The sequence below is a fragment of the Equus przewalskii genome, chromosome 13, assembly GCF_037783145.1.
Source record: "Equus przewalskii isolate Varuska chromosome 13, EquPr2, whole genome shotgun sequence".
In the NCBI taxonomy this organism is placed as follows: Eukaryota; Metazoa; Chordata; class Mammalia; order Perissodactyla; family Equidae; genus Equus; species Equus przewalskii.
Window position 1 is genome coordinate 89,296,440 of NC_091843.1, and position 26,590 is coordinate 89,323,029.

The following is a 26,590-nucleotide window of genomic DNA, read 5'->3' on the forward strand; positions in this document are numbered from 1 at the left end:
CCAAGAAAATAGCCAAGAAGTCTCTCAAGGACTAGAGTAGAAACTATACGTGGGCCAACAACGGGAGTAAACCGCTTTATAGTCCATTGTGTTGGAACTGGTTGATCCATTACTTTTCATAAAATGTGCTGAAAGACCACAGAACTAAGGGAAGTGAATCTGGCCGCTGTGTCAACTATGGGCACGTCAGGAAAAGCTTATAGTGCTAACCGCCTAACTAATCCAGTGCGTATGTATTGCCCACCTACCACGTGTCGGGCATGTGGGAAACTGTACCCATTCTCATCCATACTCAGTACACAGAGACTGGTGGTGGTGGGAGAGTAATTGGTGCAAACACATAGTGAGCTATTCAACGACAGGAAACTTATATGTAGTTAAGAAAGCTCAGAGTTACTACATATAAAAATATATGTAAAATAAGTAACATATTTATATGGTACTTTGCAATTATCAGAAGATATTCATCAGGTTGGATTCACACAATACCTAGGATGAGAGAAGCGGGTGTTACTCCATTTTCCAGACAGGGAAATTGAGGCTCAGAGGGCCAAGGATGGTCTCTAACCAGTAAGTATGTGATCTTACATTTTCCGAGTCTTAGGTGTTCCTGCAATTTATTTTAAGGCTCTGTTTGGACAAGCTCATTTTCTTGTTTTAAGAGAGGTAGAACTGTCTGTTTGCCAGAACAGACAAGCAAATTAAGAACTCACTTGGCAGCAGCTCCCATCCAGGGACGGACGCAGCAGGCTGCAGCATGGGTGCTCAGGGCCGCGGCAGAGCAGCCGCCTGTGACTAGCCCTGATGAGCTCTGCTGCGGGAGAGGCAGTCACTGGCATGGCACACAGGCTGCATTCTTCCTTCATTTAAAAACCATGTAGAATAACGCAAAGCCTTGTATCCAATCTGATCCTTGCACATGCACGCTGTGCTGGAAAGAGAACCCAGGTGTGTCAGCCCCCTCCGAGAGTGCCTTTGGGAAAGCGTCAGAGTGCTCTAATGCTTTGAGCCCAAGCCGGGCCGCCAGGGTGACCAGTCGGAACAGATTCCACGGTGCACATGGTTGACCGAACTCCAAGGCACTTGTGTTCCGTAATGGAGGTCACAGTGAAGGAAAATGGTGGGGTCATTTGGGGACTGGAAACTTCAGGTCAGATGGCACAGGGGGAAGTGCTTCTTACAGAGCTGACCAGTTTGGTTGGGCATGAAGATCGCCCGCTAGGAGTCACACTTAAAGATGGAAATTGCCCCCGGGAAATGTTAAGGTCAAGCTGTGCTGGCTGGGTATAAAGGACAGAGGAGCTGCCCCTTGGCCTGTCCGCCTTTTCCTTTTTCTGTATTTTCCGTTACGTGCCTCCTTTCTAGGGCTCCAAGCCCAGAATGTAGTATAGACTAGTGATTCACTTTGGCTAGTTGAGCTCAGAACTCAGTTTCCCAGAGTGAACTCAGGAATGGCGGCTCCTCTCTGAGAATGGCTTACTTAGGGAATCGCGGCCCGTTTGTCTTCAGGACTGTGCTGCTGGACTTCTTCCTCTGCTCATCAGTCAATGCTGGGGAAGGATCTGTGCGGGCAGCACGGCCATACAAGGTGAACGAGAGCAGCCATCTGGCCCTCGAGGGTTTACAGCCGTGACGAGAGCTGTTAGGGGCTGAGCCCAGTGCAGACACTCCTCCTGTGGAGAATAAGGGAGAAAGGTTTGGTGGTGCGGAATTTGAAAGAACTGGAAAGCGCGCCAGTCTGAAGATGGGGAGGTGTTTTAATTCAGGGCGTGATCAAAAAGGGTGGAACCCTGTGTCAGGAGCAGTAAGTTTTCCTGTTTGACTAGCGCAAAGGTCTGAGGCAGGAAATAGCGAGAGGTGAGAGGGATGGGTGAGCTGGCACCAGGCTGTGGATGGTTTCAGGCGTCAGGCTGGGGAACTTTGACCAGGCAGTGAGCGGGGAGTTAACACAGGACTTTTTGCTGAAGGCAGATGCAAAGAAGTCTGTGCTTTATAATGATTAATCTAACTGGTCTATTGGATGGATTGAAATGAAGAAATGCTGTGGTGAGAGAGACCAATTCAGTGGGAGACTATTGCAATAGACCGGATGAAAGATCATGTGGGCCTGAGCTGAGACGCGATGCGTGACTGAGCTATTCAGAATTCACGCCAGCAGCCCCTGGGGACGGATTAGATGTGGGAGACGAGGGAGAAGGGAGAGTCGCTGATCAGCCAAAAGTGGGGGTGCAGGAGGAGGAGCATGTTTCAGGAAAGACACAGGAATTTCAGCTGGGGACGTGTATTCATGTGCTAAGACTGCCCTGACAAAATAACACAGACTGGGCGCCTTCAACAATGGAAATTCATTTTCTCATAATTCTGGAAGCTAGAATCCAAGATCAAGGTGTCGGGCAGGTTTGGTTTCCCCCGAGGCCTCTTTGGCTCGCAGATAGCTGCCTTCTCTCTGTGTCCTCACGGGGTGTGCCTGGTATCTCTGCGTGTGTGTCCAATTTCCTCACTTTATAAGGACACCAGTCAGATTGGACTAGGGCTCACCCTAACGGCCTCATTTTAACTTAGTAACCCTTTCAAAGGCCCTATCTCCAAATACAGGCACATGCTGAGGTAGGGCTCCAACACATGAATTTTGGGAGGACGAAATTCAGCTCATAACAAGACATATGGAGTTTGAGGTGCCTTTGGACATCCCAGAGAAGATGTCTAGTACATGGTTTGCAGCATCAATTGGCGGCCAGGGGAGGGGTCAGGGCTGGGGACATAGGGGTGAGCCGATGAATCAAGTGCATGAGCTGAGGTCAGGGGAAAAGATGAGAAGAAGCGCTCACTCTGGGGTCATGGTGGTAAAGTTACTAATAAAATAGTAATAGTTGCCATGTATTGAGTTTTCTGTGTATCAGCCCTGGGCTAGGCCATTTGCCTGCTTGGAATAACAGCTCTGTGAAAGAGTTATTATCGTTGTTGTTGTTGTTATCATTTACCTTTATTTTATAGAAGAGAAAGCTGAAGCCTGGAAAGGTGAAGTGATTTTCTAAGCTCTGATAGCTCATAAGTAGCAAAACCAGAATAAAAAAATCAAGTGTCTGAATTTAATGATTTGTGCCTGACTGTCTCCAGGAAGAGCAAGTAGGAGAAAAAGAGAAGAAAGTCAAGGGCAGAATCAATATTTGGTGGGGAGGGGGTGGGGGGAGGAGGAAAAGCAGAGCAGAGGGACACTGAAAGGATGGTCAGAAGACAGAAAAGCCAGGCAGAAATGGCGAGCTTGGAGCTGAAGGTAGTTGCGGGGGCATAGTCCACGCGACCAAATGTGGCAGCAGATGAGAAGTAACAGATGCCTGTGGGCTGGGGACAGGGAGGCCGCTGGTAACCTTTGTGAGAGCTGGTCTTCTGGAGAGTCGGAGGCAGATGACAGATGGCAATGTGTTGAGGAGAGAATGGGAAGTGAGAAGAGGAGGTGGCAAGCCTCATCATCTTGTCAAGGAACAGGAGAGAAAGAGGTCTGGCGGAAGGAGGAGCAGAACCAAAGGAAGTTTATTTCTATAATGGGACAGAAAGATTTGAAATCGTTGGCAGGTGGGGGGGGTACACCTTCTGAAGATAAGAGAGGAAATCGTTTAATGAACAAGGCTCTGGCAGAAGTGGGGGTGGCAGGGGGGACTTCAGGTTGAAAATGGCTTTAAAAAGGAACAAGGCGTCTTCCTCCGAGATAAGAGGGGTTGAGGAAGGAAGGGTGATGACACTGAGGAGCCAGGAGGTTGGCTGGCTTGGAACAAGAAATGAGTCAAAGTACAATAGATAGAGTAGAAGTTTCTGAAGGAACTTTCCAGCAAGAATGATGAGTTCCTGAACCACAAGCTACGTCAATCCAGAGATGGTTCTCTTTCCTCAGTCTCAGGCTTGGACTGGCCCTGAAACCAGGGCACAGGTGAGCCTGAGAGCGGACCCAAAAAGCTTCACTGGAAGGAATTATTGGGCTGACCCGGATCAATAAATATTTGAACGTTCATGTTGAGAAACATTTCCAGTTAGCTAATACATATTGGATGGCCTCCATGTGCAAAGTGTGATCATTTCTTGGGAGACTGATTTTCCAAGGGTTCCCCAGCTTGTCTTCTTGTGTAAATTGATCCCATCCTTAGCCTCTGCCATATGCAGGAACAAGTGTAGGCCCTGGGTTAGTGATAGTCCCGTGCTGGTCCCTGGCCTTGTCGACACTGTCTTTACAGATGTTTATAATTTGTTAGAGTTGGCCTGAGTCAAAAGCAAATCATGCAATAAAGGGACTCAGCCTCTAGCGATCTGGCTTGGGAACACAAGAGCCAATTAATTACTAGGTCATTTAACAAGACTGCTTTTAAATTGTCCACGTGATGTCACAGACGATCCTGGGCTTTTCAAAGTGATAGGCACTGTCCAGGGAAGTGCAGGTGTGCGCGCATTTGCCAGTGCGGGCATGTGGAGGACTTGCTGTTCTGGAAACCTCTTCCAGGCTCCCACGAGAGGGGTCACCAGCGGTGGTTCTCGTCACATTTGGGCGCTTGCTCTGTGGGCAGTGAGAATGGACGATTTCTTCTCAGGGAGTCTCCTGTTGGTGGGAGGAGAGCTCGGCTTAAGTGCCCAGCTCTCGTATGAAGTGGACGTTGAGATGGTGGAAAGCAGAGGAAGGTTTGCCCCCTTGCTGCAGAGCCACATGGACCACGTCAATACCGAAAGGGAGTGTGGCAGAGGCTGTCACCACTGTCCCCAGGGGCTGGCGATGGCTCGCTGGTATTTGCCTCTTTGAGGGCATCTGAGAGTTGGCTTCGTAAGCATTTAGAAGCATGTGGGTGCTGTGGAACTTGGCTCTGGGATTTCTGGGTCTGGTGTTCCAGCCTGGGCCATGGTTCCTGCAGGGGCATCTCCACAGCCCAGACCTGGGCTTCCCGAGGCAGCGAACATGCTTCCTCATCTTCAGTCTCCATACGCCTTTGGCATTTTAAAGTAGGCATTTATTTTAAAATGGCAAATGATACAACATGAATTTCAAGAAAATTCTGCAGGGTTCCTCCGGGAGGCAGAGTGGGGAGTGCAGCTGCCTGGAAAACAGGCTCCAAAGTAAGATCCCTCAAGGCCCCTTACGGAACACAGGGTACAGAGCTCCCAAGTCAGGTTCTGTGTTGTTAAAGGAAAGACAATACAAACGTTGGACTAGGAGAGGTATTTAGAGACCATTACGTCTCTCCCTGGGGAAAAAGAAGAAGAAACACATTGCCCACCACTCACCCCTCATTGCAGCTAGCCCAGGGCCTGCAAAGAGGGGGAGCTGTGTCAGGGTTTGCTGAATGAATGAATGAATGAATGAATGAACTGCTCTCTACTGCTCCCTTTCACACATGCGAGCTCATGGAGCTGTCTGAACTGAGTTCTTGGCAAATGTTTTTGAAGTGGCGTACGTTAAGAAATACAGGTTCAATATATCTGAAAGACGTTTAAATGAAAATTAAAACCCTAAAGCCAGCTAATATAGGATGGGGTGGGGTGGTGGCATGGGAGGGCTCATTATACCGGAACTTAGCCTCAGAATGCTACTAATATTGAATGCAAAACATGTCTCTGAGTTTCCTATCAGTCAAGGCAAAAAAGAAAAAAGACGGATTCATGAGTTCTTATTTTTAAAAGTCATGCTGTTTCGCAAAGAGAGAAATTTCCTGGATGCCGAGAGGAATTTGTTGTATGGCTTGTGGTATAAGAACCAGCTATAAATATGGCTGTTGTTTTACATTGATTCTTGATAAAAATGGTGAGCGTGATCTGCAGTCACGTTGATGTGAAGGGACTCTAAAGGGACTCAGTGGTGTGTCTGGCTGTGAAAGTCCTTGGTGGTCTGACTCGAAGGAACAACTGGCTGCCTTTAGCTGGCGTTCCTTCTCAGGTCCTAACCTGGGCTGCCGGGGAGGGCTCCAGGCCCGTGATAGACAGACAGCACACTTAAGGATGCTCCCTTCATTCAAATATGAGGGTGGGGGAGGACAGCAAGGTGAGTAGCTGCACTGGTATCTTGGAATACTACATGTTAAAACAAACATGGATGTATTATGATGTATAGTATATAACCCGAAAATCACAACAATATTTTTATGGTGAAATCTCTGAAGAAATTTCTTTTCGTAACAGGCCACTTCAGGCTTCTCATGCACACTTTTGTTTTCTGCTGACCCTGGGAATGATTGCATGGCAAAATCTGACAACCCTCTCAAATACGTTATTTTGCCTGAGCTCTTAATAGGAGCTATATGGTTGACAATTCAAAGCTGGGGTTCCCGATAAGTGTTGGAAGGGCAGGCATTGGAGATAGAGAGAATGCCCATGCCCTTGTCCCGGGCAGACAGGCAGGAAAAATGAGATTTTGATGATAAGTGGATGCATCTTCTGTCATTGCTTCTAAGAAAGAAGCTCTATTCCAGCCAACACACCAGTGCTGGCACACCCGGACACGCCTAGACGGAGGAAGAGAGCAGCCGTGAGTTACGGGCGCTGTTCTAGTTTAAAATCTGTGTGGTTCAGCGAAGGGTTTGCATCTGCCTGTGATGCTCTTTGCTGTTGTGTAAATCTTCACATTGCACATGAGGCTTTCCAGGTAAGGGCTTTGAGCTGTGGCCGCAGCTGAGCAGCAGCACTAGGGTTCCAAGCAGGGCAGAGACTCCCTCTGTTTGGTGTGGGGGAAAAATTCCGTTCCAGTCAGGGACACCAGGCAGCGGACTCTGCTGCTTTTTATTACTATGGCAGCCCCATGGTTTCATGAGCGTTTGGCTCCGAATGTTACTGGTGTCCCTGCCCCAGGCTTGCTGTTGGTGGTGTCTTTAGAAAACGTCTCTTCCGTATTCAAAAATCTCTACTGGTTTTATTTCACACACGAGGCTGTGGAATAAAACCTACAGCCTCCACCACAGTCCAAACGCCCCATGGGGTTTGGCTCGTGGCCACCTGTCTGCTCCCTTTGCTACCCACTCCTGGTCGGCCCCTCTCAGCTGCAGTGGCCAATGTTCCTCAGATGAGCTGGGTTCACCCCTCCTCTGGCTCTCCTCTCCGCCTGGAGCACACTCCCCCAGGGGTCAACACGTCTCAGTCCCTCACCCTTATGGATGGTTTCCGTTTTCACTCCCTCCGCCATACCTTTCCCTCATCTCTATAACCTCACCAAGCCTTTCCTTGTTCTTCAAGGCGTTATCACTATGCTATCTGTTTGATGATTTGGTTTATTGTCTCTCTTTCCCTCTAGAAGGTAAACTCCATAAGGGCAGGAAATTCCTCTCTTCTGTTCACTGTTACCGTCCCATTCGCTAGAACAGTACCAGGCCCATAGCATGTGCTCTCTTTTTGGAAAGAATAAGTCAATACTTCATATCCTTGTTTGCCAGTGGATGACAGAGGGCCTGAAAGAGGCCGTCAAGGGAAGACGGGTAGCTTGTGGCTGGCCTTATGTAACAAGAAACATTTGTGTGGTGAGGAGAGGCAAGGAAAAACGAATTGAAATACTTTTTATCCTCCTTCTGTGGGAGAAAGTTCTGGAGAATCAGGAAGGAGAACAATAGAAATATAACATGGTGGAGCTAAAATAACCTTAGGAAATGGTTTCTGGACTTTTTATCAACAAAGATCTCTTTTTAAACTTCTTTCATGTATTTTGTCAGATCTTCCTACCAAGACCCCACACTTTTGCAATAACAATTCATTGATTTTCTCAATCATATTAATTAAAGCCATATGTAATGTCAATAAGAACCTCAGCTTGAAATTAAAATAATCAGGGTAATTATGTGACTCTGAGATAATTCCTTCTGAAAGCAAAGGCAGAGCTTGTGCAGCCTCAGCTCCAACAATTAGACGCTCTCCAGTGGTCCTCCGAAATTTTGAAATTGGCTCAAGGGCCCCCATTAGCATCTAAAATACTGTGACTGCCCAAGGTCATAGCAAGTCACTGGCGCTGTTTCTAGACTGACAGGCTGGTGCTGTGGCTTCTGCCCTGGAGCTCTGGACCAGCGTATGGACAGCTGCCCACGAAGTCCATGCACTTGTCAGCTCTGGTCTAGTGAGTTACTTAGAGGCCAACAGCAACAACTGCTCTTATTTACTAAACATGTAGTATGTCTGGGCTAGGTGGTTTTCCTAAATTTGATATAATTCTAAAAATAGGCATTATAATAAATATCATTTCCCTCATTTTACTAAAGAGGAAGGAGCAGGGAGAGCTTCAGGAACTTGCGCAGGAGCTCACAGCTAGTGAGTGGTGGCAGAGTCAGGATTTGAACCCGGGTTTTTCTGCTTCAAAGCCCACGTTCTCTGTTACACATTGCTGCTGCTACACCCAGTGCCAGGTTCTTGTACGTGATTCGCCTATTGAGAGGTTGTGCCCTGGAGAGGCGGTCATTTTTAATTATTTCAACAACGGAACCCTCCCCCAAGTAGGTAGGTTACAAAGAGCGCGGCCTCTTTGATCCACGGCTCCCTGAGCCCGGGGAGGAGAGAAGGCAACTGTGGGAAAGACATCTGGGCAGCTGGGCAGAGCAGGATGGCCTCTTAAACCTGAGTTATTTGTATAGTCACGCAAATCCCTTAATAGTCTACAGCTTTTCTGTCTCCTTCCTTAGTTCATCCTCACGTGTCACCATGACCCGGGAGTCTCCCTATCTGAGACTCACGTTCCCCAGCTGTTCTTAAGAACTATAGAGTCTTGTCTTTGGTATAAGTTGCCACACCTAGCATTGGCAGGTGGAGAGCATCTCGTGAGTGGTCACAAAGGTTTGGAAGCTATAACATTCATGACTATTACCTAAAGAATATTTGGTTTCTGATAATGGACTTGTGACAAACACTTATCATGTGAATACTAATTACTGTGACTTATAGTGAATTCTCATTGGCTGCCTTACTTAGGAGCTGATGTTCCAGAAAGTTCCTGCTGGGTGAAAGACATAGAACCATGTCTGGCATTGAGATGCTAGAAGGAAAACAGTACACTTTGTTCTCTTGGCGCGCTCCCACTTAACTGACAAATCGGTTGAGCTGGAGAAGCTTTGTTTAAGTAAGGAATAAGGAATGATTTAATTCATGTGACAGTCCAGATATGATATTTCCAAGATGGGCTAGGAGGCATGTCTGACCGCTTTGCTCTGAAGGAGGGAAGAAGTGTAGCTTGGTGGGAAAAGCATGAACTTTACAAGCAGAGAGATGTGACTTTTTAATTTCAGCGTCACTGTTTGTTATTATTATTGCCGTTGTGAGTAATTATAACAGAAATAGTTTACCTTGCACATGTAGGCAGTATTCTAGATGCTTGCCTGGCTTACCTTATTTAATCACCACAACAGTCCTACGCTGTGTTATCATGAGGGATTATCAGTCATTTCTATTTCACAAGTGAGAGGATGGGGCTGAGAGAGTGGATCAGTCAGGGTCCTGGCAGGAAGCAGAATTGAATTCAGATGGTTCCAATACGGAGCCTTTAAGGAAAAGAGTCCCTGCAGAGGTGGAGCAGGGATACGGGAACCAACGAAGGGTGCTGAGGCACGGAGACTGCAGCCTTGGTAACTATTACCCCCCTAGAGCTGAGGGGGCAAGAGGAGGAAGCAGGGAGTGCCTCCTGGTGGGAGCTGGTGTCACAGGGGGATGCTGCGACAGCCAGCAATGTGGCACCAAATCTGGGAGGGAGTCGGGGAAGAGCATCTCCCCTCTGATCTCCTGTCTGTGCCTCTGGCTGACTAAACCCAAGGGGAAGCCAGAGGGCAAGGGAGAGCGAGGATGCTCGGTGGATCAGCCTTTCAGGCCACAAGCAGGTTAGAGGATGGAGAGAGTGGGTTGAGGTTGGAAACTGAAGAAACGGGATTCAGTCTCAATTCAGTTTGGATGTTGACACTGATGAAGCTATACATACACTAAGAGGGAGAAAAAGGTGTAACTCATATAACGAGGCTTTCTGGGAGAGCATGGTGGCTCCCACGCAGATCTGAAAATGGCTTGAGAGTGCAGGGAAAGGAGACTGGCTTGGTATTTTTATGGTGCTCAGAGGGTGGGGCTACAGTGAGGGTTCCCATGCCTGGTTTAAATTTCTAGCCAGTGCCAAAGGAAGGAGCACCCAGGCTTTCTAATCAGCTTGCCCAGGTGTGGGGCTGGAGGAGAAGAGGGAGAGGTGGGTCTTCCAGGCTCAGACTCTTTATCATATGGTGTCAAATGGAGATTAACCGGCAGAGTGAGGCTCATTGTTGTGTCCTAAGGCACTTAACTATTAAGTACGGAGCTGGGTTTTCAACCCAAGCCAATCCTTGGCCAAAACTCCTGCTTTTAACTGGCTTTGTCACCTTGAGCAAATTACTTGGTCTTCTTGTCCACAAGCTGGACGTGGCAGCTCAGAGTCGGATGTGCTGGAACAGGTGTTCCATTAATGGCGGTTATTATTGTCACTCTTTTGTTTCTGCTGAGGTTGCTGTTGGTGGTGGTATTTCCTTCTCCCATCGTCTGTCTCCATCAGGGCTGGATACCCTGGCATTCTGGTGTCTCTTTGTGAAAAGGCTGGCACAGATTTTACTCCCATTTCCCCAAGAAGCATATCCTTGGACACCAAACTTTACCTCTTTCTAAGACAAGGCTGAGAAGACTTATCTTGTGAAGTGAACTAACAGGCAACTTTAACATCTGTCTTCCTGAGGCACTCAGACAGGAAGCCGCAAAGCTTTCAATCATCTGGATGCCGCAGCAATGCAATCGAGGAGCGGAGAAATGAACGGGGTCCTTCTCACTCTATCCTCTGCTATCAACTTTGGAATATTGTCTTTCTAAGATGCTAGGTAAGAAAAGCTGTGAGATGGGCATTTTTCCCCCCAGCGATCCTTAAATGTCATGTGGTTCCAGAATCTTCTATTTCTCTAATGCTACTCCAGCTCACCTACCCCATGGACTGGGTGTTTTGCACATAGTCTCTCCTTGATTCATCTTTGTTGAATTAAAACAAATACATTAAAGACTGATCTTTGAACCAATGGCACACCAACTAAACCACCAATGGCTTGCATGTTTTTCTTTTAAAAATGAGGCCAAGAAGATTAATTATAAAAATAAAGGGTGTTTCAGAGAGAATATTACCAGCAGCCATCTCGTCACATGTGGGAACTGAACTCACTTCTGAAAAATTCCAGGTCTCTAGACTGCATGCACGTGAATGGCGGATCAACCAGGTGACGACACCAGCCCGCAGCCTGGGACTGGGGAGGTCCTGGGCCTGCAAGTGCCTGTTCTTCCAGCCAAGGGGCTGGGGATGTGAGGCAAAGAACCTCTCAAAAAGCTTTGACAGCAACTTTTCTAGGAATTTCAAAAAGCATTATTGAAAAAAAAATCCTGGCATCTGTCCTTCAGCCAGCAGTCCTGTGGTGGATGAGAACAGATGCTACCCTGGCTCAGTAAAGGGCACAACATGAGTCTTTTTCTTTCTGCTTTGTAAACCAGAAAACACCATGCAATGCAGGCCAAAACAAGACAGGTGGCATCCATTGGAATTGGAAATGAGGTGCTGAGATAATGGACTGGGGCTCCACCGTGGCCGGCCTCAGGGAGTGGCTCCCGGTCAGAGGGCTCATTGTGTTTCTCTCTTAATGAGCAGACTTCATAAAATGTACAGCTCCTGATGCCACTTTGATTCCCTAAACTGTGTTAATTGTTCTTTTGTGCGCTCTTCTTGGCACAATTTGCTTGTGATGAACCCCGAGCGTTCATCATGACTGGACGGGGCTGCCTCTCCCAGAGACCCTGGGCTTTCTGTGAAGCAACAAAGGAAGAAATGGTTCTGTGTGGGCTGATTCCCAGAGTCTGGGAGGTTCTGCGAATGCCTGTGTCACCTCCTTGGCACAGCCCCTCAGCGTGGAGGAATCTTTAGGGCGGGGGGAGGAGAGACGGGGTTTAAAGATGAAGAAAGCTGGAGAATCTTCACCATCTCCTGACTGGAAAGGGCAGAGTTGTGTGGCAGGGTAAGTGGGCAGTGGGCCTTTCTGACCCTCTGTCAGTGTCCATTTACCTCTTCTCTCCCATCATGGGACGATACCCTCTATAGCCCCTTGCTGCTCTGTCCTCCTGACCCCGGCTTCATGCACAGTGGGGTGGGGGGAGTTGGGAGTTGGGGACAAGATCCATCTTTCAGATTTCCACTCTTTCACACGGTTTCTCGTCTTTACACACACCCCTGACAACAGTGAACCCAAATTTACTGGCACTTGGGGCTCAGTGAGGGGTTCCTCCATTGGAGGAAAGCTCCAGGTTACAGCATTGATGCCTCCTAAGCGTGTGGTCTGCTTTCTAGCCCGGGTAATGGTAACTTTGGTATTTTCACAGCCTCTTCTGTGGCCATAACCAAAGCAAGGGGGAGGGGTTTCAGTTGTCATGAAAGAGCCAGTTTGGGACTGATTTGGGAGCAGGGAGTATCTTTCTATTTTTCAAAGCCCTCAAATTAAGCCACAAACCCCCAGCATTAGGCAGTACGCCCTCTGGAAGAAGAACGGGAGCTGAAATGCATCGAGAGACGCTAAGTTTTCCTGTCTTTTGACCTAGTAGTTGTAGCTGTAGGTGTCTATCCTAACGAGGAGATGTGCGGAAATGCAGACAGAGCTTTCTGTGGGACAATGTTTATGGCAGTAGTGTTTTTCTAGCTGGGAAAACAATTATTCGAAGAGCTGGCAAATAATTCCTTTCAGAGAGAAAACTGCCCTGGTTTAGGGTCACAGCTTCTGGGGCAGTTATGGTTACGAGGGTGAGGCTCTCTGGCGACAGGCAGATGGACAAAAAGATAACTAGACCTCTCTGCCTATGGTGTTTATGGGCATCTGGGGGTTAGGAAAGGCTGACCACAGAACAGAGGGAGAGAGGAAGGGAGAATGCGGAACAGAGCATCTGGAAGGGGGTGGCGGAGGAGCTCTATGGAAATGTCTGGGCCTCTGGGTAAGTTGAAGGAGTGGGTTGCCAGCAGGCATGTATCTGTATCAGTTTATTCAAACAGGGGAAAGAGAAGGGAAAAAGGAGACAAGTGTGACGAGGAAGACAGAGGAGGACACACCTGAGTCCTTGGGCAGAGCTCTAAGGCCTAAGTGGAGAGGCTGTCTTCACAAAGGAACGCAAGGGCCTGCTACTCAAAGTGTGGTGCGGAGCCCTGCACGTCAGCCCACCTGGGAGCATTTAGACCCACTCGAGACCTCATGAATTGAGACCTGCATTGTTACACGATCGAGGTGATCTGTGTACTCATTGATGTTTGGGAAGTGCTGCCCTGGGAGACCCAGCAAATCCAAGAACATCTCAGAGAATGAGAAAGAGCAGCTTCCCCTCCGTGTCTGCCAGAGCACTGCCTGGCTGGGGAAACAGAGAGAGGACGGGGACCAGCTGGGGCCTTGGATTCTCACAGAAGGAGTGGCAGGGAGAGCATGAACGTCGAGTGAGTTTTCAGAGGTGGAAACAGTTCAGAGGACTGAGAGATCACAAGGATTACTCAATAGCAGACATGAGATACGCTGGGAAGTTGCGAACACAGCGCTGAGGCTTGGAGAAAGGGGGGTCTTGTGTAACACACAAGCCCACCTGTCAGCAGGACCACTGGAGCGGCCTTGGGAAGACCTGGTAGGGTGTGTGGCTGGTCTGATCCTTACTCGAAGCAGAGTGTACAGACAAGGAAATATTATTGCCAATGATCGCAAGGAAATGTACCTTAATTTAATCGGTGTGATTTCAGATTTTACTTTCATGCATTTTTGTGCTTTGCAAATTTTCTGCGATGATCATGGGTAAATGTTAGTAGAAAAATGCAGCAAAATGTAAATAGTGCCTGCCTCTGAGTGGTCTTAGTGTGGATTTATTCCTCCTTCCTATTTTTCTGTACTTTCTGAAGTTTCTCCATGAACTGGTAATACATTTGTAATGAGAAGGGAAACAAAAAGAAGCAGGAGATACGGACTCAGAAGACTTGTGTTCCAGATGGACCCCTGCCCTTGAAGCTGTGTGTTCTGTTGTCACGCGGCCTCGTTCAGCCTCATGGGACACTGTCACAGACCTCGGGGCTGTGGAGATAATGGGTGTGGAGGACTTTGTGAACTGGTAAGTGCTCCACAGATGTTAGTCCCCAGGCTGGCCTGGCGGGGTCCTGTAGAGTCCTTCCTCGGAGCTCTTCCCGCTCCTCCCTTGGCCCACACACGGGGAGGTCAGCGCAGAGTGTCTGGCTCCAGGGAAACCTTCCAGCCCCAGCAAGGGACTTTCCGCTCCACAAATGAGTGGCCGGGGGCCCAAAATTCTTCTTCCTCTTTGGCCAATTTGACTGAGATAGAATTCCCGAACTTTTCTTTTTTTAAAATTAAAATTTGTTTTTTATTGCAATAACATTGGATTATAACATTATATAGCTTTCAGATGTACATCGTAATATATTTCGAATTCTGTGTAGATTACATCATGTTCACCACCCAAAGACTAGCTATAATCCATCACCACACACATGTGCCTAATCACCCCTTTTGCTCTCTCCCCTCCCCCCTTCCCCTCTGGTAACCATCAATCCAATCTCTGTTGCTATGTGTTTGTTTGTCGTTGTTTTTATCTTCTACTTATGAGTGAGATCATATGGTATTTGACTTTCTCCCTCTGACTTATTTCACTTCGCATAATACCCTCAAGGTCCATCCATGTTGTCACAAATGGCCGGATTTCATCATTTCTTTTGGCTGAGTAGTATTCCATTGTGTATATATACCACATCTTCTTTATCCATTCGTCCCTTGATGGGCACCTAGGTTGCTTCCAAGTCTTGGCTATTGTGAATAATCTGAACTTTTCTTAACAAAATGCTACCTGCCGTCTGTCAGACAAGAGTGGCATCTCTCATTAAAACTGCTGGAATGGCGCCATGGTGTTTTCTGTTGAGTCCTCATTGCCTGGTGTGACAGTGGCCTTCTTTAGACAAGCTGTTTGGAACCTCGAACAGGTCTGAAATCATATGAGGTGTGACTAACAAACATGTAGACTGGTGGATAAGGCCAGTTCAACATACGTGGAAGAAACGTCTTCCTACACGCACCAAAATGATCTTCATCTGTAAAGCCACATGGGTCCTGCCAGCCCAGTGCCTGTCATGCCGGGTTGCTGCTCCAGAAGCACTTTTGACTTGCAGTCTAGGTGCCGCAGTTCAGCAGTCAGGCTGCCCAGAGAGCCCTTGTGCGCCTTGCTTTCTCCTAACATGGGTGCAGATGTGATGTGCAAACCCGAAGGGCGTTGACTCGGACGGAGGCTTGGAGATGGGTCCCTCACCTGGCAATCCAGTGTCTGATGACAACACCAGAAACCTTGTGAGACCAAAGTCCCTACTTTAAAAGACACCACTATTAAGTTTTGCCAAACAGAGACGATGTAGGGCAGGGTCAGCGCTCGCCCCCAGTTTTAGGAAGATTTCTTATTTGCAGATGTGGGATGTTAGGCCTTTTGTTAAGATGGACTGTAGCCCAGCTCTTTGACTTATTTCTTAATGGCCTTGATCCTCGTCAGATACAAGCCAGGCAATTTGTTGACTTATTTGCCCTTGTGTGTGTCATCAGCTTTGACAGATGGTAGTCAACGTAGTGGTCAACAAATATTGACTGGGCCGGCTCTCCCTGGGGGCTGGCCAGGCAGGTTCTCTTCCCTACTCTGTCTCTGTAGCTGTTTCATGGGGCTCAGCTGGGCAGAGACTCAGAGAGGTAGCTGGGGAGGAGGCGCCTGCCAGGTGGGAGGAGAGACCTGAGACCCTTGTTGGCACACAGACAGCCCATTGACTCCCTACCCATCAAGGTGAGGAGGGTGAGGCAGCCTTCCCTTCCTTGCCCGCATCCTGCCCTTCAGGCTGCCCTGTCACTGCTTGTCTTCCCCTTCCAGGATGTATTTGATGTTACTGTTTGCTAGTTTGCATCTGAATTAAAAAAGGAAGTGAGTTTGTGAAAGAGGGGATGCAGTGTCTTTTGCCGTGGGTGGGCCTTGAAAGCAAGACTCTGGCCTTCTGCACCTTGGGGAGAAAAGTCTGGTGCTCACGAAAAGATCATACAAAAAAATGATACTAGCTATATTTTTAGTGACTCTCATTATTTTCTAGACGTTGAGATGTGGGCTTTCTATGTAAAGTTTTGAGACTCTAGTGTAGCAGAATATGCAAATAAGACTACATTATTTGTTTCTGCTGCTCAGAAGAGGCAAGCTCTTCATTCCTTGGGGATGGGAGGCCACAACTGCTTTTCCAAAGGCCAAGCCTTCTCTCCCTCGGGAAAGATAAACTAGCTCTTTGGTGGCGATGGGCCATTGGCTGCCCAAATCAACCAGCACTTTTTCCCTAGAGCCACTAAACCTCCTCCTGAAGCCAAAGGATAGGAAGATATGGTTTTCCTTTCTAAGGGTGAGAAGGAAGGGCTCAGGAGAGGAGAGCGGAGTTCCCCAGGAGTCAGGATAAGCATGGAAGGGTGGTTGGTGCCTTCCAAGAGTGGTAAAACCTTAGCCCACATGTGCTCAGCACTCTAGAAGTTGCTGGAGCTTGGAAGGAAATGGCCCAGGGTAGCATGTGGCTGCTGGAATCCAAAAGTAATGAGTCCCCAAGGCCAGCTAGTCGTGAAGGGAGTATGGCCACCTGCCTATGACAAGGCTGTGTGAGGGTGGCAAGAAGCATCCTGAGGTGTTCAGAGTAGACTGCTAGCCTGAGGCCTTTCCCCTTGATTTCCTTGACTATTCCTGGATTACCAGGTCAACGGGAAACATGGTAAAAAGATAACAGATCCTAGACTGCTCATGGCACTGGTGGGTGGAGAGTTGCATCTGGATTTGACACAATTTAGGAAAAAGTAAAGCAACAACAACAACAAAAACCCATGACAGCCCCAAACAGGCAAAATTGAATGCTATATTTTGGAATCAATACACAAGTGGTAAAACTATAAGGAAAAACAAAAGGATAATGACGAGGGAAGTCCCATGGGAGGGAGGGTGGTGAGGGGACGGGATAGCCTTCTAAGTAGAACTGCAAGATGAAATACAGGACATTGAGGTAAATGTGGTTGTCGGATAAACAATAAAGAGTATTTTAGTGAAAGTGTTTCCCAAATGTTGCATGGGACAAACTTATACTTGAAAAAAAAATCATTTATTGCTTATCTGAAACTCAATTCCTGTATTTTTACTTGGTAAGTCTGGCCTTCTAAGGTACTGGCGATGTCCTGATTCTTGACCAGGGCTAGTCTACTGTTTGACTGTGGGGGTTCACTTTATTTTGAAATGTACATGTATGTTTTATATACTATCCTGCATGTGTTAGCTTTCATAATAAATTTTTGTTTAAATATTCTCACTCCTCAACTATTGTGGAATAATTTGAACCAATTACAAAAATATCATCTCTGTCGCTTCCCATCCCTCCCCTCCCCCACAAATGTTGTAAGGAATGTACTCACATCCCATTACAGATGAGGCAACTGAGGCTCATTAAATAACTTGTCCAAGGTCACAGAGCTGGTAAGGGGTAGAACCAAGCTTGAAATTGAGTGTGTCAGACCCCGAAGGCTGTGCTTCTAACTGCCGTGAAGTGCTTGAGTTTCGCAACCAAAATAACATAGACCAAAATCTCCTGGGGCTCACAGGAAACTTGCAAAAACACTTGTCCTTGAAGCAAGGGATGGTCATGTCACTCTGACAATGGGGTCATGAGTAAAAAGTTTTATAAAAGAGAATAGAAAGAATCAGCAGATAGCAACACTGAGATGTCACATCTGTCGGAATTATCTAACAAGGATTTTAAAGCAGCTGTCATAAAAATGCTTTGACAAGCAATTATGAACGTACTTGAAATAGTGAAAAAATAGAAAGTCTTAGCAAGAAAAGAAAATACAAACAAGAACCAAGTGAAAATTTTAGAAGCCAAACATACAATAATGAAATAAAAAACTTAGTGGGGCTCAACAGCAGAATGGAGAGAACAGAGAAATGAATCCATGAATTTGAAGAGAGGACAATAGGAATTACCCAATCTGAGCAATTGAGAGAATCTAGACTAAAAAGGAAAGAATGAACAGAACCTTTCAGGGATCTGCTGAACTGTAACAAAGGATCTGACATTCATGTATGTAATCAGAGCATCAGAGAAAAGAAAGAGGGTGGGGCTGAAAAAGTACTCAAAGAAATGATGGCTGAAAAGTTCCCAACTACGGCAAAATTGGAAACATATAGATTCAAGAAGCTGAGAGGATTTCAAACAGGATAGATCAAAGAAATCCACACCAAGACATATTATAATCAGGCATCAGAAAACCAGAGCCTGGGGCCCAGCCCTGTGGCCGAGTGGTTAAGTTCGCGCGCTCCACTTAGGAGGCCCAGGGTTTCGTGGTTCGGATCCTGGGCGCAGACATGGCACTGCTCATCAGGCCATGTTGAGGCAGCATCCCACATGCCACAGCGAGAAGGATCCACAACTAAAATATACAACTATGTACTGGGGGGATTTGGGGAGAAAAAGCAGAAAAAAAAAAGAAAACTAAAGACAAAAACCCAAAAAATCTTGAAAGGAACAAGAGAGAAATGCCACTTTACCTACAGATGAAAAGCAATTTGAGTGACAGTGGGATTACTCATCAGAAACCACGGAGGCCAGAAAGAAGTCACACAACATTTTTCAAGAGCTGAAAGAAGATAACTGTCAGTTCTGAATTCTACATCCTGTGACACTATCCTTCAGGAAGGGAAATCAAGCCATTTTTAGATGAAGGAAAATTAAGAATTTGTCACCAGCAGACCTACCCTAAAAGCCTCTTTAAAGGAAGTTCTTGAAACAGAAAGGAAACGATGAAGGAGGGAATCTTGGAACGTCTGGAAGGAGGAAAGAAAAATGAAAAGAGTAAAAACGTGAGTAGATACAATAGACTTTCCTTCTCCTCGTTTTCTTATATTTATCTGATATTATTTTCATATATTATTACTTCTTAAATTGTATTTTTCAATCCAAGCAAAAAGCGTAACATTGCCTGATGTGGATTTCAATGCATGTAGAGGAAACATTTGAGACAATTATATTGTAAATCGTGGCGGGGGTGGGGGGGCAAAGGGACTTAAGGAGAGCTGAGATTTCTACACTTCACTCAAACTAGTAAGATACTGGCACTGGCAGATCTCTGTGGTGATCCGTGTCTTGATTGTGATGGTGGTTACAGAAATCTACGGACGCAATCACATGTAGTAGAACTATACACTGCATTGTACCCATGTTAATTTCCTGGTTTTAATATTGCATTTTAGTTATGCAAGATGTAACCACTGGGAGAATTAGGTGAAGGGTACATGGGAACTCTTTGTCATATCTTTGCAATTTCCTGTAAATCTGTAATTATTTCAAAATAAAAAGTTGAGAGAGAGAGAATGAGCAGCAGGCTCCCGTTGTCGTGTTTTTCCAGTTGTAGTTGTTTGACTTTAGGGTGTCTAGGAAAAGCCCGAGTGGCTTTAAGACGTCTGAGTTAAGTTCTGGCCGGATAGAGCCTACAGTAATTGAATTGAGGCGTCTGTGGGTCAGCCTGAAACCAGACCACTTTGTGTCTGGAACACGTCTTGGTTTCCTGTGCCCTTTCAAGGGAATCGATATATTGATTTTCATTTACCCAGCCATATGTGGTCAGGACATGGTTTATTTAGAGATGTCCCTTCTCCCTATGCATCAAAAGATATGGAGGGGCTAACTGAGAGGTTCACAAACACAGTTTTCCTGGGGAAGAACAGTCATAAATAGAAAGCCTCCTTCTTCGGAATTCCCGCTTCCTCCTCCCTCCACCTCCACTGTGCCCATGGTCGGGTCTGTCCTGATAACGTGCATTCCATGTACACCCAGACCCCCCACAAGTCCTCTCAGCTCTACTTCAAAACTGTATTTCAAATTTCCCCACTCCTTTCTTTCTCCATCGTCATCATCCCTGTCCAAGTCACCTTCAGTGCCATGTGGATTACTTCAGTATTCCCTTCTTGATCTTTCTTCCAACTTGCGCCCTTAAAATCCATCCTCCATGCATCAGCCCAGGTGATATTCTAACAATGTACATCGGATCATGTCACACTCCTGCTTAGTGCCTCTAATAGCTCCCCTTGTGCTTGGAATAAAATTTGCACTTATGACTTATGGCCATGACCTTGCCTCTGCCTTTTTCTCTGACCTCATCTTCAGGCGTCACATTGTCTTAGGTCCACTGGCTGCTTTTCTGTTCCTTCGCCACCCAAGCTATTGCACACTTGATGTCCCCATGCTTTCCCTGGAATGGGTGTCTTACTGCTCTTCATGCTGCTGGCTCTTTTTACCCTTTGCGTCACAGTTGAGAAGCCTGACATCCAAGTGGTCTTCTTTGACCCCTTGTCTAAAGCAGCTCCTGCCTCATTGACTCCCCGTTCCATCAGCCCATTTATTATACTTTCTAATGCTCCTGGTTGTCTTCTTGTTTATTGTCTGTCACTCTCCTAGAAAGGAGGCTCTAAGGGCGGGGGCTTTGCATTCCTAGTCACTATCATGGCCCCAACTCAATACATATTTGTTGAAAACATGAATGAATAAAAGAATGCTTGAAGAATTCTAGGCTATCAGAGCTGCAGGACCTTCTTGCCGACAAGAAGCCCCCTGGGGCGGTTGGAGGACGTTGGGGAGGGAAGATGGTGACAGCAATCTGACTTTGGAGTTTACAGAATGTTTTGCATTAGAGTGCCTCTATTCCGCAGGTGAGAAGCAGTGAGGCTCCTTAGGGTCACCCAGACCGCAGCAGGCAGGAGCCCGGACCTGGAGAAGCCAGTTCAGCTTCTCAGGACACGGACCTCCGGCAGGGCGCTTGGAACAAGTGTCCCCCTTGTTGCCAGCACTTGCGCAGCTTTCACTGTTTATCCAGCAGCAGAGGCTTCAGGCGGTCTGCATCAGGCCCTGTCACCAGAATATGGAGCAAAGCTGAGAAAGAGAAGTCCTCAGGGAGACAAAAAGCTTCAGGAGGCACTGGCGACATGCCGATGTGATGGGGAGGGAAGAGAGGCAGAAGCAGGAAGGTCGATGGGGAGTGAACAAAGGGAAGCGTGACTTAACCGAGCTGGTGTCCTGGGGGCTTCAGTTGGTCAAACCTTCAGCAGCACTTCAGCCATTCCAGAGGACCGCCACAGCAGGACCTGGTCTCTGTCCCCTTGAGAGCATCCCGGGGCTTCTGGGGTCCCGCTGGTGCTGAGAGCACAGAGAGGGGCACCTGAAATGGGACCCCCTGTGGCTGGATTGCAGTCTCCCATCCGGTCTTCCGTTGCCTCCGACTTTTTGAAAAGATTGAGATAATGCTGGAAGAATTTCCAAAGCTACTCTTTGCTGTTGCTCTTCTCTTGTTTCCAGAGTCATAGTATTCAAGTCACAGACAATCCCAGCTTCCCCAAAGCACCCATTGGAGTGATAACGTTACCCCAGAAATTCCACTTGCATCTACCTTTAATCATGTGGCAAATTACCTTATTAACCACCAGGGAGTCTAGTCTCGTTACTTAATTAAACCATCTCTTTCTTTTCTTCTTATTAAAACCACATGGGTTTTAACTTCTGTGTGGTTTTAGATTCTTTCCCCCTTCTTCGGATGTCTGGGTAATAATAGCTGCGTAAAAGAATTTCTGCTATTTTGTGTTGATGACTAAAGGGTTAGCAACATTAAATAAAAGGGGGGCCGCGGTGGAGATGGTCTGGATAGGCTCACGCTGGCCAGTGACATAACAGCACTTGGGTGGTATGAAAGTCTGAGATGTGTACCCGTCGCTTACTGCTTTCTCTCACCAAAACATCTGGAGTACAAAATCCTGTCATTAGACAGCCCACATGTTAGAAAAACAAAAGGGCAGAAGAAAAGAAAACCCAGTCTGCCCGAATGGCTGGATAAAGCCTCATTATTGCGAGTAGGAAATTAGACATTTAAGGTTATACTTCAAAGCAACTATTTTTATTACAAGAGGCTCAACATTTTGATTTATTGGGCAGCAGAACAAGATTGTGACAAATATTTCCACCTCAAAGAAAAGACCAATCAGGCCTCTAAGAAGTCATATGTTAACTAGTTTAAAAATAAAGTTTGTTTCAACAATAGTTGTAATGATGAAAATTGTATGCTTCTCCTCCTAGCGCCCAATACATGGCTGCCTTAGCACACATGCCTAGAACAGGGAATGATTTAATCCTTCGGGAACTTTCTTCTTATCAAAGGGAAGTACTAAAATTTTGTAAAATGAAACAGCTGGAATTGTTAGCAAGCCTGTACTCCCTCTCTTCAGAGGTGGGCACGGGGCAGGGCCTGTCTACGATCTCGCGCTTCAGTCTGAGCTGCACCATTCAAGAGAGAAGCTAACTACATAGGATGGGTTCTGAGGAATCCATGAAGATAATTAAAGAATAAAACATAGGGTTTTGAGACAGAGCTGAAGGAATTTAAAATATTCAGTCTTGTTAAAAAAACACACAAACCAAAAACCTAGCTAGAAAATTAGGTTACTAACCATTTTAGGTAGAATAAGCAGTATGTTGCATTAAATAGTGATGACCTTCACCCACCTCCATCCGGACATGACGTTTTTCCTGTAATATGGGCAATTCCGATTAGATTAAGCTAGGGGAAGGCTTCAGTGAGAGTGTGCGTTACTGAACCTGGGAAATGCGTTTCTCAGGCAGGCTGTAAATTTGTCCTCTCTGTAGGTCTCTAAATAAAGAAACACTTCTCTTCCCAGGTGTGGGAACAGAACTTAGTGGAAAGAGCAGCAGCTGTGATGTGAGGCTCATCGCTTGGGTTCTAGTCCCAGCTCTGCTACGTAGGTGACTGCCAGCCAAATCACTTAACTTCTCTGGGCCTCAGTTTCCAATCCGTAATACAAGTTTGGACTAGGTGATCTAAAGGACCTTGTGAAGTGTGTTTTGATTCTAGGAGGAAGCCAGAATCACCCCAGAAGGGCAATGAGACCCTTCTTCATTTTATTCTTAAGACTCCACTGCTTGAGAGGGAAGTTGGAACATGTGTGCATAGGGATGTGTGTGTGTGCGTGTGTGTGTGTGGTTATATTGGAGGGAGGGAAAGGGGAATCTAGGTGCCATAAGTATGTTCATAAAACTATAGGTGTAATTTGAAATTACGTAAATTACTTTAGTCTTTAAATGCCATGCAAAGGAATTCTAAAGGCGAATGCTCTGTAAATTGAATAATTACTGCCATGTGTATCTGTTTGGTAAGCACACACTATCATTTGTTGGGGGCCTGCTGCAATTCTGCATACCATGTTGAGCTTGACGAATGTGTGCATGAATTAACTCCTAGAATAATCTAGCACTGCGTGCTTCCACAGCCGATGCTAAGAACAGGGAGAATGGAGCTTCGACAAAAGGAGCCTGAAATGCCGCAGGGTTCTGACATAGTTTTTGAATCATCAGAAGATAAGTAAATCTTGCTCCTTACACTTTTTTATTTTAAAGGTGTTTTACTGAGTACTAACTCTGAAAAATTGGGAAGCCCTCACTAAATTTTTATTGATTGATGAGACAGTATGGGAGATCAATTTCTGTTAACTAGAAAATTGGACTTAATAGACCATCCCAGTCTCTCACACTTTGTGCCAATGACCCACCACCCTCTTGTTATTGTGGGAAACGAGGGAGAGCAGGTGGGAAAGCCCCCTGAAAACGACTGGGCTGATGGCCACGCAGGCAGCTCGTGGTAAAACATTGCCCTGGGAGAGCCTCATAAATCAAAACTGGTCTTCAGAATTAGCCAGACGCGCCAAGGTCACAGCGAGTCTTGGAGAGCCAGGGTCCCGGGGAGTGGGAAGAGAAGAGGAAGGTGACACGGTGCTATTGTGCCCTCCATTGACGCCCCCCAACTCATCACCTGACAGTGACGGGGCTCCCAGCTCGGGACTTCAAAACAGTTGGGAAATGTTCATAAACATGTTCAGAATCCCATGGTGTAAGTAAAACATTTTTATAAGATTATAAAATAAAGAAAACTGGCACATGTTTTGTTTGAACAAGTGTGCTGGCGATTTCTTTTCCTAAGGTGAGGGACTCTTAAACAAGTCTCAGTAATTGCTCTTCGGGAATTTGGCCTCTTAATTTTTGAAAATACAATAAAATCACGCAAATCTCTAAACCTTGTAGATGACAGACTCTAAACCGCAGACATATGGGGAGAGAATGTGAATGAATGATGGCTCTGCTCAGGTTATAGTTTCAGGCACGGAAGTCAAAAGGAGGCCATGGAATTCTTGCTTTGATCCTTGCTTATGGGGAAGCATGAGGATTCTGGAGGGTTTCCTCATCCGAAGAACCCCCACAGACTCCACTAGGAGGTAAGTAGGCCTAACCCTTAATAAACTGGTTGTTTCCAGAAGAATGAAGCATAAAATGTCATTGTTGTGGCAAATTCATATTAATTGCCACTATTAACAGTTAAAAGCTTAAAAGGAAAGAAAGAGTGGGAATCACAATTACTTTTTTGTGACTAGATACAATGGAAATTATACATAATTGCCCTCTCTCCCCTTTTAAGGAATTTCCTAAAGCCATGGGAAACCCCATGTCTGTTGGGATTGCCCTGGGGTGGGAAGGCAGAGGGGAATTATTCCTTGAGGAAGTTGCAGCCAAAGACCCTCATTTTTGTCCTCTGGTCTCTGTTTATTTGTTTCAAAGGCATTCCTCTTGGTGAGGCATCAGCTGGAGTAAACAGTGTTGACAGTGAGAAGCTGGAGCTCCTCTCAGGGGAGTTGGGAGGATGGGGTCTTCCAGGAAAAGAGAACAATGGGAGGAGATTTCTTTAAACAGTAAGTAGTTGCTCTCTGATAAGAGGCAGCCTCGGAGTTGGTCTCCATCTTTCCAGTTAATGACCAAGAGTAGAGAGGGGCAACAAGATCAAAGTTGCTTTAGGGGAAAATTGCTGCCATTCCTGAAGTAGCCCCAGATGCCTCACGTCCCAGTAGGCAAGAATCAAGTCCACTCACTTGTGAGGAGGGCCCACTGCAGCCTTCAATTCTTTTGTCACCTTGACTCTTAGCTCATTGTCCTGTCTGACCGCCTCTTAAACCGAAGAGTGATGACTGCGGATTCGACCATTGTTCTCTACACATAAAGATGTCAGGGGTCAAGATCTGTAGCTACAGAGAAGCGAACGGTCAGGAAAAAACTAAAAGAAGGCTCCATCGATGTGGTTAAATATTTAGACATGTAAAGACAGTCTGCATGTAAAAGTAATCTGAAAGAACAATCAAAGGGAGCGAGAATCATAATTGCCTCATTAACATTTCAAGGGGTTCCAAAGATGACAGCACACACACATAATCTAAAAAACGTAGAATCTTCTCAGGGTCCTGGTGGCAGGATGTGTTACCTAGAAATAGTCTGTATCAATTTGGAGTCTGAACTCCCTATTCTAATCCTTCTAGAATCATAATACCTTTTAACAGTCCATGATAATATCGATGGAAGAGTTCCATTTATGTATTCTAAGTTTCAAGAAAGATGAGAAAGGGAGAAAGAATAAAAAATTCAAAGTCGCTCAAAATACTAAAAGTAAAATTATTTAAAGAAAAATGTTAGCGTTCAAAAAATAGCAGAACAAATATTAGTAAGATATCCTTCTTACATTGGAAAGTGATTGTTACAAGGCTTTGTGTAGATACACATTTTCAGTTCCCTTGGGTAAATATCTAGGAATGGGATTGCTGGGTTACATCTATGAGTATAAGAAACTGCTCAAACTGTTTTCCAGAATAACTCTATCATTTTGCGTTCCCAGCAGAAATGTGTGAGAGTTCCAGTTGCTACACGTCCTTGACAACACTTGGTATTGGTTAGTCTTTAATTTCAGCCATTCTAGTGGATGTAGAGTGGTAACTTAGCATTAGTTTTGATTTGCATTTCCCTAGTGCCTAATGACATTGAGCATCTTTTCATGTACTTATTTGCTGTTCCTACATCTTCTTCGGGAAAGTGTCCAACTTATTATTTACTTTATTGCCCATTTATTTTATTGGGTTGTTTGTCTTCTTATTATTGAGTTCTAAGAGTCTTGTGTCAGATAGATGTTTTACAAATATTTTCTGCCAGTCTGTGGCTTGCCTGTTCATTTCCTTAAGAATGTCTCAGTAAAGAGGAAAAGTTTTAAATCTTGATGAAGCACCATTTATCGATTAGTTCTTTTATGGTTTCTGCTTTTTATGTTTTGTTTAAGAATTCTTTCCCTAACCCAGGGTCACAAAGATTTCCATGTTTTCTTCTAGAAGTTTTATTGTTTTAGCTTTTATATGATCCATTTCAAGTTAATTTTTTGTATATGGTGAGATAAGGATTGAGGTGTTTGTTTTTTTCATGTAACTATCCTATTGTTCCAGCAATGTTTGTTGAAAAGACTAGGCTTTCTTCCCTGAATTACCTTGCACTTTTGCCAAATTCAACCCACATCCCAGAAGGCTTTTTAACAGAAACTGACTAGTAGATTCAAAAATTTATATGGGAATGCAAGAAACCTAGATTAGCCCAAACAATTGTGGGGAAAAAACCCCCACACATTTT

General features: G+C 45.9%; 2 long non-coding RNA genes across 2 annotated transcripts in view; both read left to right on the plus strand.

Annotated features, from left to right (window-relative positions):
* The window catches only part of LOC139075372 (uncharacterized), a 111,581-nt gene that overhangs the window by 64,172 nt on the left and 20,819 nt on the right, over nucleotides 1-26,590 (plus strand). The gene's annotated exons all lie outside the window — the stretch shown is intronic.
* On the plus strand, nucleotides 23,407-25,580 carry LOC139075375 (uncharacterized). The gene is made up of 2 exons (XR_011525750.1): nucleotides 23,407-24,372; nucleotides 24,713-25,580. It is a non-coding gene; the product is annotated as an uncharacterized lncRNA (long non-coding RNA).